Genomic DNA, 16535 nt, shown 5'->3' on the forward strand with positions numbered 1-16535 from the left:
CACAGGACATATATGTATGTTTGTGATTTTGATAAATATTACCAGGTTGCCTTTTGTAGGAGTTTCTCCAGTTGCATTCTTCAGCCCCACCAGTGGTTAAGATACCTGTTTATTCCACAGCCTCACTAGAGATACTGTGTGGACAAATTTTCGGGTTTTGCCTGTCCTTTATGAGGCAAACAGTGTAGTTTAAATTTCTATTTTTTCTTTTATACTTTGTAATTAATTTTTTGAGACAGTCTTTCTCCGTTGCCCAGGCTGGAGTGCAGTGGTGCAGTCACAGCTCACTGCAGCCTCAACCTCCTGGGCTCAAGCAATCCTCCCGCCTCAGCCTCCCAAGTAGCTGGGACTACAGGCATAGGCCACCATGCCCAGCTAAGTTTTGTGTTTTTAGTAGAGACGGAGTATTGCCATGTTTCCCAGGCTGGGCTTGAACTCCTGGACTCAAACGATCCTTCTGCCTCAGCCTCCCAAAGTGCTGGGATTACAAGCGTGAGCTGTCGTGCCAGGCCTGTTTTTTTAAGAGTGATGCTGATCCTTCTTTCATATGTTTAAGAGCCCATTTATCCTCTTTTGTGAATTATCTCTTCAAATCCTTTGTTCATTTTACTATTTCAATATTGGGATTTTGATCTTTTTCTTGTTTGATTTCCAGGAGTTCTTTATAAATTAGGTTAATATTTTACCATGTTTTTTTCTTCTAGTTTGTTTTCTTTTGATTTTGCCTATGGTTTTTATGTAAAGTGCTATTTTTATTTGGTTGAACTTATCAGTCCCTTAAAATTGAAGGCATCTCTGGCTTCCAGTGTTTCCAAGAAGCCTGACCCCCATTCCCATGTCACCACCTCTCAGGTAGAGAGCAGGAACTTTGCTCCAATACGCCCCTTCCATGTGACCTCTCCAATCACAGTCCCTCGCTTCCCCCAAAATAACTTCACTTTTACAGTCATCAGCACTTCTTTGCATTTAGAAGTTTTACCACCCAAGTGCATATCTTTAGAGACTCCAATTTAGTCTTACCTTTTAAAAAAAAAAGTTATCTGGGATGTGTTTTTTACTCTCTAGATTACGTCTCCATTTTTCCCCTTTGTTTTTCTCTTGAAGAACTGGACTCCTTGACCAATAGGGTTTTCCACAGTGTGAGTCTTGCTCATTGCATGCTCATGATTCAGCTCCAGTATATCCCTCGATCCTCTATTTCTTGCAAACTGGCAGCTGGATTCAGAGATTTAATGAAACTCAGGTTTGCCATATAGGAGGCACAAAATGTCTGGTTGTCTCTTGTGTTGAGATGATGGTAGCTACAGGTGCTAAAATGTTTACGTGGGTGGTGGATTGGGGAGAAGTTGTTGCAAGATGGTGGAATTCTAAGTCTAAATTTTACTTTTCATTTATAAGTTGAAACACTCTTTATTTTTATTTATTTATTTTTTGAAATGGAGTCTTGCTCTGTCACCCAGCTGGAGTACAGTGGTGCGATCTCGGCTCACTGCAACCTCCGCCTCCCGGGTTCAAGCTATTCTCCTGCCTCAGCCTCCTGAGTAGCTGGTATTACAGGCGTGCACCACCATGCTCAGTTAATTATTTTTCGTTTTTGTATTTTTAATAGAGATTGGGTTTTTCCATGTTGGCCAGGCTGGTCTCAAACTCCTGACCTCAAGTGATCTACCCACTTTGGCCTCCCAAAGTGCTGGGATTACAGGTGTGAGCCACCACACTTGGCTCATTATTGCCTTTTCTTCTTTGAGTTCTTCCCCTCCAGTTTGCTCTCTTTCTGTGACTCCTGTTAGTCAGAGTTTGCACCTGTTGGATTGGTCCTCCATGTTTCTTAACTATTTCTCTTTTTATTTCACTTTTTCTAGGAAATTTCCTAAACTTTATTTTCCAACTATCTGTTCACCTTACTACTTCTGCCATCATATTTTATTTTCCAAGAGCTCTTTTTTTTTTCTGTTGTTATTATAAATAGCCACCTCCTCTTGTATGGATGCAATATTTTCTCCCTGAAAACAATGAGTTTTTAAATAGCTTTCTTCTATCTAGCATTGTGTCTATTTCCTCCAAGTTGTCTTTTTTCTGCTTGTGGATTTGTTCAACTTTCAATACTAGAGATTTTCTTTGAATGTCTGAGGATCTTTGGATGTCCAGTCATATTTATAAGTAGGGCAATATCTGGGCTGTTTCTTCAGGGAAGATTCAATGTAGTATCTTTAGATATTTCTTCCTGGGCTGATGCCTAGAGAGAACTGTTTGAGTCTTTATATCTTGTAATAATAGTATTCCTGAAATCCAACTGTAAAAAGGCCAGAGAGGTCTCAACTTTCGCTATGTGTGTTTTTATGCAGTCTCCCTGTTATCAGTATGGTGTTCCTCTAATCCTCAACTCTGCCTACCATCCAAAGATTGTTGTACCTTCCCCAGAGGGGAAAACCTCATTCTTATTCCTCGGTTGGAGAGGCAGTCATTTGCTGCACTGACTCAGGGAAGAGATCTGGGGACCTAACTGCTTATTTCATTTGCAACGAATCCATCTGTTTTTATTCCCATCTTGGCATCCCTTTCTGAAGACACCTGGGTCAGCCACTTTTGAGATTTTTGAGGGTCCTGAGGTATAAATTGGGTTGCCACTCTGCTTTCTCCACTGCTAGCTTCAGTCTGTGTCCAGTGTATGTGATTCATGTGAGGATTTATTAAAACTGCAGATTGCTTCCATAGATCTGAGCTGGAGCCTGAGGGTCTATGTGAATAGCAGTCTCCTAGGTGATGCTTGGACCACACTTTGTGTAGATGGGGCTCAGTCATTTACCGTCTGTCTGTTCATTTTCCAGCCTCTGAAATTTTGTCCTTGGAGGTTTATACATTTTTTTAAAGTTATGAAAATTTTCAAACATACATACAAATAGTTAGAACAGCCATTAACCAGTGGTTGATCCTGCCCCATCTATACTTTCATCCACTCGACCCCCAGCACACACACTGCATTATGTTGACGCAAATTCCAGACAACCTATTTCATCTGTAAATATTTTAGTATGTATTTTTTTAAATAATGAGATTTAAATATAACCACACATATTAATTTGTTAGGGCTGCCATAACAAACCACCACAGACTGGGTGGCTGAAACAACAGCTCTGGGGGCTGAAAGTGTGAGATCGAGGTGTCCCAGGGCGGTTTCTCCTGGGGCCTTTTGCAGCCTGTGGATGGCTGTCTTCTCGCCGTGCCCTCCCACAGCCTTTTCTCTGTGCACCAGCATCCCTAGTATCTTGTATGTGTGTCCGAATTACTGCTTTAAAGGTCCTATCTCCAAATATAGTCACATTTGGAGGTACTGGGAGTTAAAGGCTTCAACATATGAATTTGGGGGGATATAATTCAGCCCATCACACCATAATTTCCCATTGTCTTATATATGTAATTCTTTGTTGCCATGAATTCATATAAATTCTACACATTGCACTTAGTTGATATATCCTAAGTCTGTTAATTTTTTGGATTGTTGTTGAAACAATTTATTGAAGTAACAAATTGTAATCCTATAGAGCATACCACCATGTGGATTTTCTTTACTGCATCCTGTGGGGTCATTAAACAGTTATTGTCCTCTTTCTTGAACATCAGTAGTTGAATCTACAGGTTTGATCGGGTTCTAATTTTTTGGCAAGCCCACTTTGTAGATAGCAGGGTACTCTTCAATTTCTACCTTTGGGTATTAGTATTGATGATCTTTGGCTACCTCCATTTAGTACATCAGAGGTAGCAAATTGGGCAGTTTCCAAATTTTATCATTCCTTATTCACTCATATTAGCTAGAGTACTTCCAAAAAAAGTAAACATCCCCTCACTTACTATTCTGTCACCAGGTGCTACAGTTAGTACAGGAGCGGCAGGAGAAAGGCTTCTTGGCCAGTACTTACCAGTTTAACAACTAGAGACTAGGTTCTCTAGAGTTCCTCAGCATCACAATGAGGTTTTCTTATCATTTTAGAATCTGGTAAAACTTGATTTACTATTATGTTAGTAGAGTTATGAGGAGCATTTGTTTAAAGAAGGCACTGTTCATTGGAAGTTATAATTTATGTAGCCAATTTCCTGCTATTGGAGATTTACATTAATTCCAGGTTTTTACTTTTATATCTAATACTGTGAGATGAATATTCTTTAAAAATAAGTTAAAACACTCATTTTTAGTGTATAGTTTGAATTTTGAAAAATGTATCTACTTGAACCCCAATCCAGATACAGAACATTTTCATCTCTACAGAACATTGCCTGGTTCACCTTTGCCCCAGCCTGGCTTCAGATTTCTACCTATAGTCTCTGGCCATAGGGATTCGTTTTTCTGTTTTGAATCCCATATAATTAGAACCACACACTCTATACCCTTTATTGCTAGGCTCTTTTTCTTCGGCATGTGATATGGTTTAGATATGTGTCCCCTCCAAATCTCATGTTAAAATGTGCTCTCCCATGTTGGAGATGGGGCCTGTTAGGAGGTATCTGGATCATGGGGGCAGATCCCTCATGAACGGCTTGGCACCGTCCGCTTGGTGGTAAGTGAGCTCTCCCTATGAGTTCACGCAAGAGCTGGTTATTTAAAAGCATGTAGGGCCTCCCCCTTCTCTCTGGCTCCTACTCTCGCCATGTGAGATGCCTGTTCCCCTTTTGCCTTCTGCCATGGTTGTAAACTTCCTGAGGCCTCACCAGAAGCCAAGCAGATGCCAGCGCCATGCTTCCTGTGTAGCCTGCAGAACTCTTGAGCCAAATAAACCTCTTTATAGGCCAGGCACAGTGGCTCATACCTGTAATCCCAGCACTTTGGGAGGCTGAGGTGGGTGGATCACTTGAGGTCAGGAGTTCAAGACCAGCTAGCCAACATGGCAAAACCCCGTCTCTACTAAAAATACAAAAAAAATTAGCCAGGCATGGTGGTACATGCCTGTAGTCCCAGCTACTCGGGAGGCTGAGGTAGGAGAATCGCACAAACCCAGAAGGCAGAGGTTGCAGTGAGCCGAGATCACGCCACTGCACTCCAGCCTGGGCAACAGAGCAAGACTCTGTCTCACAAACAGAAATACCTCTTTATAAATTAATTACCCAGCCTGAGGTATTTCTTTATAGCAACAGAAGAATGGCCTAACATAACATGTTTTTGAGGCTTTTCCCTGTGTGGAGCATATATTAATTTTTATTGCTGAGAAGTATTCCATTGCCTAGATTTACTACAATTTGTTTATCCATTTTCCTGTGGATGGATATTTGGGATATTTCCACTCTGGGGCCATTGGTGAATAAAGCTCCTACATATATTTGTATACAAGCCTTTTTTTTTTTTTTTTTTTTTTGAGGCGGAGTCTTGCTCTGTCACCCAGGCTGGAGTGCAGTGGCGTGATCGTGGGTCATTACAACCTCCACTTCCCGGGTTCAAGTGATTCTCCTTCCTCAGCCTCCCAAGTAGCTGGGACTACAGGTGTCCCATGTAAAAAGGCTGGAGAGGTCTCAACATAAAAATACACAGTAGCCACCATGCCCAGCTAACTTTTGTATTTTTAGTAGATATGGGGTTTCACCAGTTTGGCCAGGCTGGTCTTGAACTCCTGACCTCAAGTGATCCACCTGCCTCAGCCTTCCAATGTGCTGGGATTCCAGGCATGAACCACCGTGCCCAGCCTCTACTGACGACTGAATTTCAGACTTCTGGCCTCCTGAATGTGAGAGATTAAACTTCCGTTGTTTTAAGTTGTGTTAGTCTGTTCTGTGTTATTATAAAGAATACCTGAGACTGGGTAATTTATAAAGAAAAAAGGTTTATTTGGCTCATGGTTCTACAGACTGTACAGGAAGCAGTGCACCAGCATCTGCTTCTGTTGAGGCCTCAGGAAGCTTCCAGTCATGGTGGAAGGCAGAAGGGGAGCAGGCGTGTCACATGGTGAGACAGGGAGCAACGGGAAGAGAAGGGAAGTCCCAGACTCTTTTTAACCAGCCAGCTCTCTTGTGAACAACTAAGAGTGAGGACTTACTCATTACTGTGGGGAAAGCACCAAGTCATTCATGAGGGATCCACCCCCATGATCCAAACACCTCCCACTAGGTCCCACCTTCAGCATTGGAGATCACATTTCAACATGAGATTCGAAGGGGACAAACATCCAAATAATATCATGAGCCATTCAGTTTAAATTTACCACCAGTCGACTGGGCACGGTAGCTCATGCTTGTAATCCCAGCAATTTAGGAGGCCAAGGCAGGAGGAATGCTTGAAGCCAGGAGTTTGAGACCAACCTGGACAACAAAACGAGACCCCATCTCTACAAATAAAAAATTTTAAAAACTTAGCCAAGCATGGTGGCACAAGCCTGTGGTCCCAGCTACTTGGGAGGCTAAGGCAGGAGCATTACTTAAGCCTGGGAGTTCAAGTTTACAGTGAGCTTTGATTGCACCACAGCACTCCAGCCTGGGCAACAGAGCAAGATTCTGTCTCTTACAAAAAAAAAAAGAAAAAATTATTGCCTATTATAATTTGTTGTGGCAGCCCTAGGAAGCTAATATATCTACCCAGGATTGCAAATGATTTCTTCTGTTTTCTTCTAGAAATTTTAGTTTTATTTCTACATTTAGTCATATGATCCTTTTTTAGTTCATTTTTGTATATGGCGTAAGGTAAGAGTGAAAGTTCATTTTCCCCCACATGGCTATCCACTTTCAGCACCATGAGATTGATCTTGGTTTTTCATACAGACTTCTTATCTAATTAGGGACGTGACCTTCTATTGTTTGTTTTTATCATAGTAGATTTTGTTAAATGCTGCATCTACGTCTCTTCAGGTGATCTTATAGTCTTTCTCCTTTATTCTGTTAATGTGGTGAATTACATTGATTGACTTCCTAAGGTTAAAATAAGTTTCCATTGGCCATGATGTATTGATGGATTCAGTTTTCTAATAATTTGTTAACAATTTCTGCTTCCATGTTCATGAGGGATGATGATCTATATTAGTTTTCTTGAAATGTCTTTGGTATCAAGGTAATTCTAGTCCTTGTGAAATGAGTTACGAGGTACTCTTTAAGTTTGGTATTTTTTCCCTAAATGCTTGATAGAATCCATCAATGAAGACATCTGAGCCTATATTTTCTTTGTGGGTAGGTTTGAAATACAGAATCATTTTCTTTAATAGGGATTTTTTTTTTTTTGAGATGGAGTCTTACTCTGTCACCCAGGCTAGACTGCAGTGGCACAATCTCGGCTCACTGCAAGCTCCGCCTCCTGGGTTCAAGTGATTCTCCTGCCTCAGTCTCTGGAGCAGCAGGGACTACAGGCCAAGCCACCATGCCTGGCTAATTTTTGAATTTTTAGTAGAGACGGGGGTTTCACCATATTGGCCAGGATGGTCTCGAACTCCTGACCTCAGGTGATCTGCTGGCCTCAGCCTCCCAAAGTGCTGGGATTACAGGCATGAGCCACTGCACCGGGCCAGTTTCTTTAATAGAGCTATTTAGGGATCTTTTGGACGGAGTTTCGGTAGTATCTTTCCAGAAATTTGTTTCATCATACAAATTTATCGAAATAAAGTTGTTCAAAATAGTTCCTTATTCTTTTCATGTTTCTAGGTACTCACTTTCCTAATTTTGGTAATTTCTTTCTTAATTTGGCTAGAGGTTTATTAATTTTATTGGTTCTTTTTTTCCCCTAAAGAAGCAGTTTTGTATCATTGATTTTCTTTCTGTTGTTTTGGGGTGGTTGTTGTTGTTTTTGTTTTGATTGATTTGCTTTGCTTATTTATTTATTTGAGACAGGGTCTTCTTCTGTCCCCCAGGCTGGAGTGCAGTGGCACAATCTCGGCTCACCACAACCTCCACCTCCTGGGCTCAAGCGATCCTCCCACCTCAGCCTCCCAAGTAGCTAGGACCACAGGTGCCCACCACCACACCCAGCTACGTTTTATATTTTTTGATAGAGACGAGGTTTTGCCATGTTGCCCAGGCTGGTCTCAAACTCCTGGGATCAAGTGATCCTCCCGCCTCAGCCTCTCAAAGTGCTGGGATTACAGGCATGAGCCACCATGCCTGGCCTTATTTTTGTTTGTTTGTTTTAATTTCATTGATTTCTGCTCTTTTTTAAATCTTCCCTTTAACCTACTTTGGGTTTAATTCGCTTTTTTCCTTAAAGTTTAAATTTAGGTTATTGAATTGAGCCCTTCTTTTTGAAAACAGGCAAATATAAGAATATTAGAAGAGGGCCGGCTGCAGTGGCTAACACCTGTAATCCCAGTACTTTGGGAGGCCAAGGTGGGCAGATCACTTTAAGTCAGGAATTCGAGACCAGCCTGGCCAACATGGTGGAAACCTCATCTCTACTAAGAATAACAAAAATTAGTCAGGCGTGGTGGTGTGTGCCTGTAATCCCTGCTACTTGGCAGGCTGAGGCAGGAGAATCACTTGAGCCCAAGAGGCGGAGGTTACAGTGAGGCGAGATTGTGCCATTGCACTCCAGCCTGGGCAACAAGAGCGAAACTCCAACTCAAGCAAAACAAAACAAAACCAAAAGAATATCAGAAGAAAAAATGCAAAAGTTTATGACTTTTACAAATATATGACAAATTAAAATTGAATTTTGAGTTTTACCAGTATTCTTACATTTGTATCATGGCTTTTTAAAGGTATTTTTTCTGATAATATAAATAATACATCCTGTTAAAAAAATTTCAAAGGATATAGAGAATAATGAGGAATGGCATTAGTCAGGAAAGGCCAAATCCCATTGACTTAATGCAACAAAGGTTTATTTCTTGCTCATACTATACACCCATTGTGAATCGCCAGGGGCTTTGCTTCACACGGTCACTCAAGGACCCAGGTTGACAGAGGCTCCACCATCTTGTAATGTACCATCTGGAATGCATTGCCTCCCCGCCTCCCCAGCCCATGATGGGGAAGACAACAATGAAGGGCAACTCCTCTGCAATGAAATGTTTTGGCCTGGTAGCCCATTAACTGTAGGGATCAAAGAACAAAAATCCTCCATGGGCAGAAGCAGAGATGAAGCAGGCATGTGGGTGAGCACTATAATTCTACACTGAAGGAGAAAAATAAAAATCATCTATCCCCTACCTTGAGATAACCTCTGCTTGCTATCTTCTGCCTGGCCTCACTGGCCTTCCTTATCGCCAGCCTTATGTTTGGGTTGGTGGGAATTACTCCTGCTTCTGGCAGATCACTGATAATTCTTGGCTATGTTCTACCTTTGCGCCTCTTTTGTCAGATTTTATCAGTGTATAAATAAGACAGGAAAGGACAAATCAAGAATCTCTCACTAGTTGTCTTAATAAGGAAATTTCATATTTCTTTTTAAAACTTTGCTTTAGAATATCTCTGGAAATATATACAAATAACTGGTTATAGTGGTTGTATCTAGGGAGGGAAACTGGCTAGACAGTGCTGGGCAGAGTGGGGGTGTTGGAGGGAGGATTGGGTGGCACAGGTAACTTTCACTGTAATACACATCTGTCACCCAAGTTTTGTATCATGTAAATTATATCACCTATTTTTAAAAATAAGTAAAATAAAAACATTTTCATATTTTCTTTTCTATATTGAATATAACTGTACTGTGCAAATGAATGAATGCAAAACATTATCAGAGTTGAGTGACATTTTTTTTTCCACTGAATTTGGATACATACCAAGCAAAGACCACATTTCAAATACAAACTCTTCAAAGTTTATATTTACCTTTTGGAGGGATAAAATTTCATTATCCAAATGGATAGTCAAGTCACAATCCTATGAATATTAGTAATCAATACAGTCACTGTTATTTGAATGTTTTTTTTTATTTTTTTAATTATTATTTTTTTTGAGACAACTGTGTCTCACTCTGTTGCTCAGGCTGGAGTGTAGTGGTGCAATCTCGGCTCACTGCAACCTCCCCGTCCTGGGTCCAAGCGAATCTCCTGCTGCAGCCTCCTGAGTAACTGGGATTACAGGCACCCGCCACCAAGCCTGGCTAATTTTTGTATTTTTAGTAGAGACAGGGTTTCACCATGTTGACCAGACTGATCTTGAACTCCTGGCCTCAGGCAATCCGCCCGCACCAGCCTCCCAAAGTGCTGCAATTACAGGCATGAGCCACCGCACCTGGCCGGATGTTGGTTTTTTAGAAAGCTCTTTCACATACATACATTGGGTCCCTTTCTACATTTCTAGTTGTGAGTTAAGCCATAATTGTGGTTTACTGAAGAATGTGAGCTTTGAAGTCAGACTTGAGGTTGAACTTTAGCTCCAACACTTACGAGTCGTGGGACCTAGGGAGATGTGCTTATTAACCACAAGCCTGTTTTCCTCATGGGGAAAAATTATGTATACCTTTTATGACTGTTGTTAAGAATTAGAAAAACAGTATGTAAAACCCCTGATAAGGCTATTTCTCCCACAGCTTTGCTCCACTTATCAGGCTCACCAAATACAGCTGCAGTATGAATTCCATCTTCTACACAACAGTAAACCAGAATGTTCATGTTCACTGTGTTCATCTCCCATCCTGTTGTCTAACGCACATGGTTTTTTTAAACTTTTCTAAGATTGCATGAGATTCTGCAACACAATTGATTATAAAAACACTTGAAGTTTTTACCTTTTTTTTTACTTTCCAACTCTCATGAATGTACAGAGGACTTTCCAGAAGTTACATGATGTGTGATATTTCAGCCGATTAAATGTAGATGTGTAGGTAATTGGTCAGAGTGGTGGGAGAGACTGTTGGGAAAGGAGCAGGCCTTCTGAAAGGTCGGAAGGCTTCAGGGGAGAATAAGCTGAAGGCAGCTGTTCTCTGACCTTGAGGCAGAGGGCAAGGAGTAGGTACAAGGATGTGTAGGAGAATTTATCTTTAATAGGCTTGTTCACTTGTGTTGTCCAGAAACTGACTTTTGATCATCAGCGTGCATGACTGCTCCCTGAAAGGGAGAACAATAATGTTAATTACCCGCAGATTGTGTTTGCTCCAGGCTTTCGGCATTATGTCTGTACTGAATAAAAGCAAGCAGCTCCAGCTGTTCGAGGCTGCTCTCTTCTTCAGCCATTAGTGCCGGGCAGCCCACTAGCTGCTGTTACACTGCATATGTGTGTCTGAGTACGCCTTTCTTCAGTTGCTTGGCCAGGGTCTGCGGGACAGACCCAGCAGCTGGTGCCCTGTGTGAGGAATGCTGCAATGGATCGCGACGGAACCCTCGAAAACGAAGGTGAAGAGACTGCGCAGTAAGCAAGTAATTGGAATTGGAGCCCTCTTGGGATTTCCAAATTCGAGGGAATTTTCAAGCTAGGGTTTCACATTGGGACAACACTTATTCACTCAACAGAAACAGCATATAGAAGTATTGAAACAACTGCTTAAAGCTGGTGGAGCCTCAGTTTCAGAGGCCCAATTAAGGGACCTAATGCAAACTGTTGTTTTCCATAACCCATAGTTCCCAGAAGAAGGCATGTTAGACCTAGAGCTCTGGAAGCAAGTGGGAAGAAATCTTAAACAACATCATGCACAAGGGCAATGGGGTCCCAGTAACACCTTTAACATTATGGGCCTTAGTTAGGGTTGCTTTGGCCCCACTCTACACAGAAGAGCCTAAAAAGGGAAGGGAGGAAGAAACATCATCTACCTTACTGCCTCCACCTCCTCTCCCGGCTCCACCGTTACTGGGTAAAGGTGCCACAGAGGAGACAGAGATTTTCCCTGAGCCCCCTCCCCCAATAAATTGGAAAAAGGACAAGGGATACACTACAGTTATGGGACCCTGTCTTAAGCAAGCAGCATTAGAAGGGGAGCTCTTGGTCTGCCTGGTAATGCAAGATCAACAAGGCAATCGGGTACATGAACCCATTACTTTCAACACTTATAAAGAGATAAGAAAAAGCATTAGAGAAAATGGAGCCGCTAGCCCATTTATGAAAGGATTAATTGAGGCCATAGCAGAGAACTTCCATATGACCCCATGGGACTGGTCAGTGCTAACTAAAACAACTTTAGAGGCCAGTCAATACCTCCTCTAGAGGGCAGAATTTGATGAATTATGTGCAGCAGACTGCTTTACGCAAAGCCAGAACACGAGCTGTAACTACTGCGCCTGTCAAACCTGTCACTGCACACATCTGTACTCTTCAGTCAACAAAACCTGATGCAAAAAAACAAAAGGGGGAGATGTAGATCAGTCAGAGTGGTGGGAGAAACTGTAGGGAAAGGAGCAGGCCTTCTGGAAGGTCGGAAGGCTCTGCATAGCTTCCGGGGGAGAATAAGCTGAAGGCAGCTGTTTTCTGACCTTGAAGGGGGCAAGGAGTAGGTACAAGGACGTGTAGGGGAATTTATCTTAAATAGGCTTGTTCACTTGTGTTGTCCAGAAACCGACCTTTGATCATCCGCACGCATGACTGCTCCCTGAAAGGGGGAACAGTAATGTTAATTACCCACAGACTGTGTTTGCTCCAGGCTTTCGGCATTATGTCTGTACTGAATAAAAGCAAGCAGCTCCAGCTGTTCAAGGCTGCTGTCTTCGGCCACTAGTGCTAGGCAGCCCCCTAGCTGCTGTTACACTGCTTATCTGTGTCTGAGTACTCCTTTCATCCGTTGCTCGACCAGGGTCTGTGGGACAGACCCGGCATAGATGAAAATTCAGCTGTCTGCTATTAAGCCAGATACTAAAGCAAGTTGTGAAATGTGAAACAATGCCACTCTGCTCACTAAATTATTGTTTGGTAAAATATAGTAATTTTTACCATATTATTTAAATAACATTTTAAAAATGTTATTGATGTTAACATGCATCAAGGGTCAAAGGGTCCTGAAACCAAACACTTTGAGGACAGCTGCTTTATCCTGTGGCTGAAAACTATAGAGCAAGATTCCTTTAAGTAAATGTGGTGTATGCATCAATCTCTCCATCTTTGGTGTGCCTTCAGTCCAAGTATCCCCTTTCTTCCTTTTGCAAGAAAGAAACTAAGAATGTAAGCAGTTAGTTCTTGACTTCAGTCCCACAAAAAGCTACAATTTTTCTAAGCAGTGATCTGGAACCAGTTTAACTGGACTCTTGCTATTAAGATAGCTCTTAATGATGTTTCGTTTTATTTTCTATCTTTCACACAGAGCTTACTCACATAGCATATTGTTATATCAAAATGAAATGCAAGGAACCAAAAATAACATAATTGAAGGCAGTAAAAGTGAAACTGAATAGGAAGATCATCAGTCAAGGAAGACCCACTGGAGAGTAAGTATGCAAGTTGTTAAGAATTAATTGGGTTACAAAGGGAAAAACAGAGACTGGGTCAGTGAAACGAAATCATGGTTTGTTTCCCTGAGGCCCTGCTAATACCTCCAAACTGGGCCAGATCGTAAAGCAGGATACCTTGAAAAGGACTTTCACATTAACTTTTCAGGTTGCATATGAGTTCATTCACGAGTAGTTTAAAGAATCATGCAGGAAAAGGACCAGATCTTGTAAATCTCTTGAGTCCCTATATGTTCTGTGAACATTTTTCTAGGGAAAATTCAGGTAGCTTATCAAAGGATTTGTCTTGTCCAGGGAGTTGTTTTAAAAAATAAAATATTAGAATTTTGAACACTTATAGTGGTTTACAGGGTAATTGGGGTAGAGTATATAAAATTGGTCTCATCTAAGAAAGCTCTGATTTGTTTCCATGATCGTAGTATTCAGGAACTATTGTAAATTGGCCAAAATCTTGTTTTCCAGTTTCTTCCTTTCGCTTTTTATTGCCTCAAGTTGCCTGTCTTCCCTGCTTTTATTTTTTTTCTAGCTTTATGATTCTCTTACATGTTCCATGTCGGACTTGTCTTCTTTATTCCAGTCATCTTCTGAAGAGGTTCTTGGTTCCTGCCTTGGTGGCTGTAGCTGATTCTCTTTCTCCTCTGTGGACCTTCCTTATCTCCTAGGAGACACAAGGGTCCTCCTCCAGGTCCTTCTCCTCCCTACTTTTGTCATCTTCCAGGTGCCTCCACATGTCAGTCAATGATGAAACGGGAACTTGGAAAACATCCCTTGGATGTTGCCTACCTGGCTTTTCTTTTTGCGACAGTGTCAATCTGGCACCCAGGCTGGAATGCAGTGGCATGACTTGGCTCACCACAGCCTTGACCTCCTGGGCTTAGGTGTTCCTCCCACCTCTGCCTCCCAAGTAGCTGGAACTATAGGCCCCCACCACCATACCCGACTAATTTTTGTATTTTTTGTAGAGACTAGGTTTTACCATGTTGCCCAGGCTGGTCTTGAACTTCTGAGCTCAAGTGATCTACCCACCTTGGCCTCCCAAAGTGCTAGGATTACAGGCATGAGCCATGGCCCCCAGCCTGATTTGGCTTTCCTTACTTAATTTAGAATAGGAGTTATAAAAGTTAAAATCATGTGAGACAGATGATTCTATTCTTTTATCGTAAAGTTACATTTTTGAAAAATGGGTCTTTATGAATCCACACAATTTCCTCACCCTCATTTTAAACCAACATTGGTTGTTTAAAACTAAGCCTTTTTTGTTTTCATTTTTGGCACAAGGGGGACTTCATATGGTCTTACTCATCTTGGCTTCTTTATCCAAGCAACACCACTTATAAGACCAATGGCATTTGTCAAGTTGGCAGCTACGTTTCTGTGCCCTTGTATATCAAATCCGGAATGCAACTCTTTTGGATAAGATCAAATTAAACTGTACTATGTTTAAATACGGGGAAAAAAACTTGAGTGTGGGAAGTACTCGTTTGATTGGGTCTTTTATAGTTATGAAAATAGATTTTGTATTATTGCCTTTACACATATATACGTTTGTATAAGTAGATTCATTATTTGTATACCTTAATAAGTTATCTTATGACAGATTTATGGCCATGAGAGTAATGGTTCAATCTGTCATCAAAACTGATAGCCCTCTCTCACAGTGATTTTTTAATTTTTATTTTAGGTTCAGGGGTACATGTGCAGGTTTGTTATAAACTCATATCATGTGGTTTTCTGCACAGATTATTTTGTCACCCAGGTACTAAGTCTAGTACCTAATAGTTATTTTTTCCGCTCCTCTACCTCCTCCCACTCTCCACCCTCAAGTAGACCCCAGTGTCTGTTGTCCCCTTCTTTGTGTCCATCAGTTCTCATCATTTAGCTCCCACTTATAAGTGAAAACATGTGGTATTTGGTTTTCTGTTCCTGCGTTAGTTTGCTAAGGATGATGGCCTCCAACTCCATCCATGTTCCTGTGAAAGACATGATCTCTTTTTTTATGCTGCATAGTATTCCATGGTATATATGTACCATATTTTCTTTATCCAATCTGTCACTGATGGGTATTTGGGTTGATTCCATGTTTTTACTATTGTCACACTGATTTCTTTATCTTCACACAAAATTATTTAATCATCAGTGACCTATTTTTAGGCAAATTTAATTTTTTCAGTTTTCAGATTCAAAACTTCATTTTTTTCCTTAAAGTTTGGGAAACAGAAAGTATACTACTACTATATTGATAACTTGATATGTACCTTTTTAGCCTTTTTCTATGCATGTATAATTTCTTACATGACATGTTGCTGCATAATTTTGTAACCTGCATTTCACTTAATTAAACATACTGTGAAAATTTATCATGACATTATTTTTTTAACATGTACCAAATTCACAAGGCTTAAAATTTAACAAATGAAGGTAGAGTGAAAAGTATGAAAACTAAGTCTCCCTCCTATCCTGAGAAACATTTTTAATGGCTGCATATCATAAAGATGACCATATCCGGGGTGAGCATCCCTAATCCAAAATCTGAAATCTGAAATGCTCTAAAATCCAAAACTTTCTGAGCACTGACCTGATGCTCAAATGGAAGTGTGGGTTTTTGGATTAGGGACGCATTCAAAATCCAAAACGCTTCTGGTCCCAAGCCATTTCTGATAAGGGATACTCAACCTGTGTTTTGTTTCTTTCTTTTTTCTTTTTTTGAGAAAGGGTCTTGCTCTGTCACCCAGGCTGGAGTGCAGTGGCACAATCATGGCTCACTGCAGCCTTGACCTCCCAGGCTCAAGCGATCCTCTCACCTCAGCCTCTTAAGTGGCTGGCACCACAGGTGTGCATCACCATGCCCAGGTAATTTTTTTTTTTTTTTTTTTTTTTTTTTTTGGTAGAGGCAGCTCCCTGTGTTGCTCAGGCTGGTCTCCAACTCCTGGGCTCAAGCCATCCTCCTGCCTTGGCCTCTCAAAATGCTGGGATTTCAGGCAAGAGCCACCACACCCAGCCAACCTGTGTTGTTTTGAACCAATCTCCAGTTGTTCACATTTGTGATTGGGTTTGTTCTTGTCATTTTTGGGTTTTTTGTTTTGCTATTTATAAATACTGCGATTGAGTAGTATTGTAGAAATAAGTTTGGGTCAACTCTGATTTTTTTTAAGGATGTGTTTCTTGAATCTCCTACCTTTCCTTCCAATCCTTTCCTGATTTCTTCTTCTGACTTCTTTCATCATCTCTTTTTCCTGCTTCCAAAATGCATGTATCACCGAAGCC

The 16535-nt window shown here is 41.2% G+C and overlaps 1 protein-coding gene across 6 annotated transcripts in view; it reads left to right on the forward strand.

The window, feature by feature from the left end:
• GPR160 (G protein-coupled receptor 160) overlaps positions 1 to 16535 on the forward strand; it is a 55530-nt gene that overhangs the window by 30182 nt on the left and 8813 nt on the right. For 3 of the 6 annotated variants that reach the window (XM_002814272.6, XM_024245422.3, XM_054552982.2), the window contains exon 3: positions 13127 to 13250. The gene's annotated coding sequence lies outside the window, so the exon portion shown is untranslated. Of the gene's footprint in view, positions 1 to 11141; positions 11259 to 13126; positions 13251 to 16535 lie in introns of all 6 variants that reach the window. The other 3 variants (XM_024245421.3, XM_054552984.2, XM_054552983.2) reach the window with 3 other exon arrangements.

This window comes from Pongo abelii, chromosome 2, assembly GCF_028885655.2.
Source record: "Pongo abelii isolate AG06213 chromosome 2, NHGRI_mPonAbe1-v2.0_pri, whole genome shotgun sequence".
Lineage (NCBI taxonomy): Eukaryota > Metazoa > Chordata > Mammalia > Primates > Hominidae > Pongo > Pongo abelii.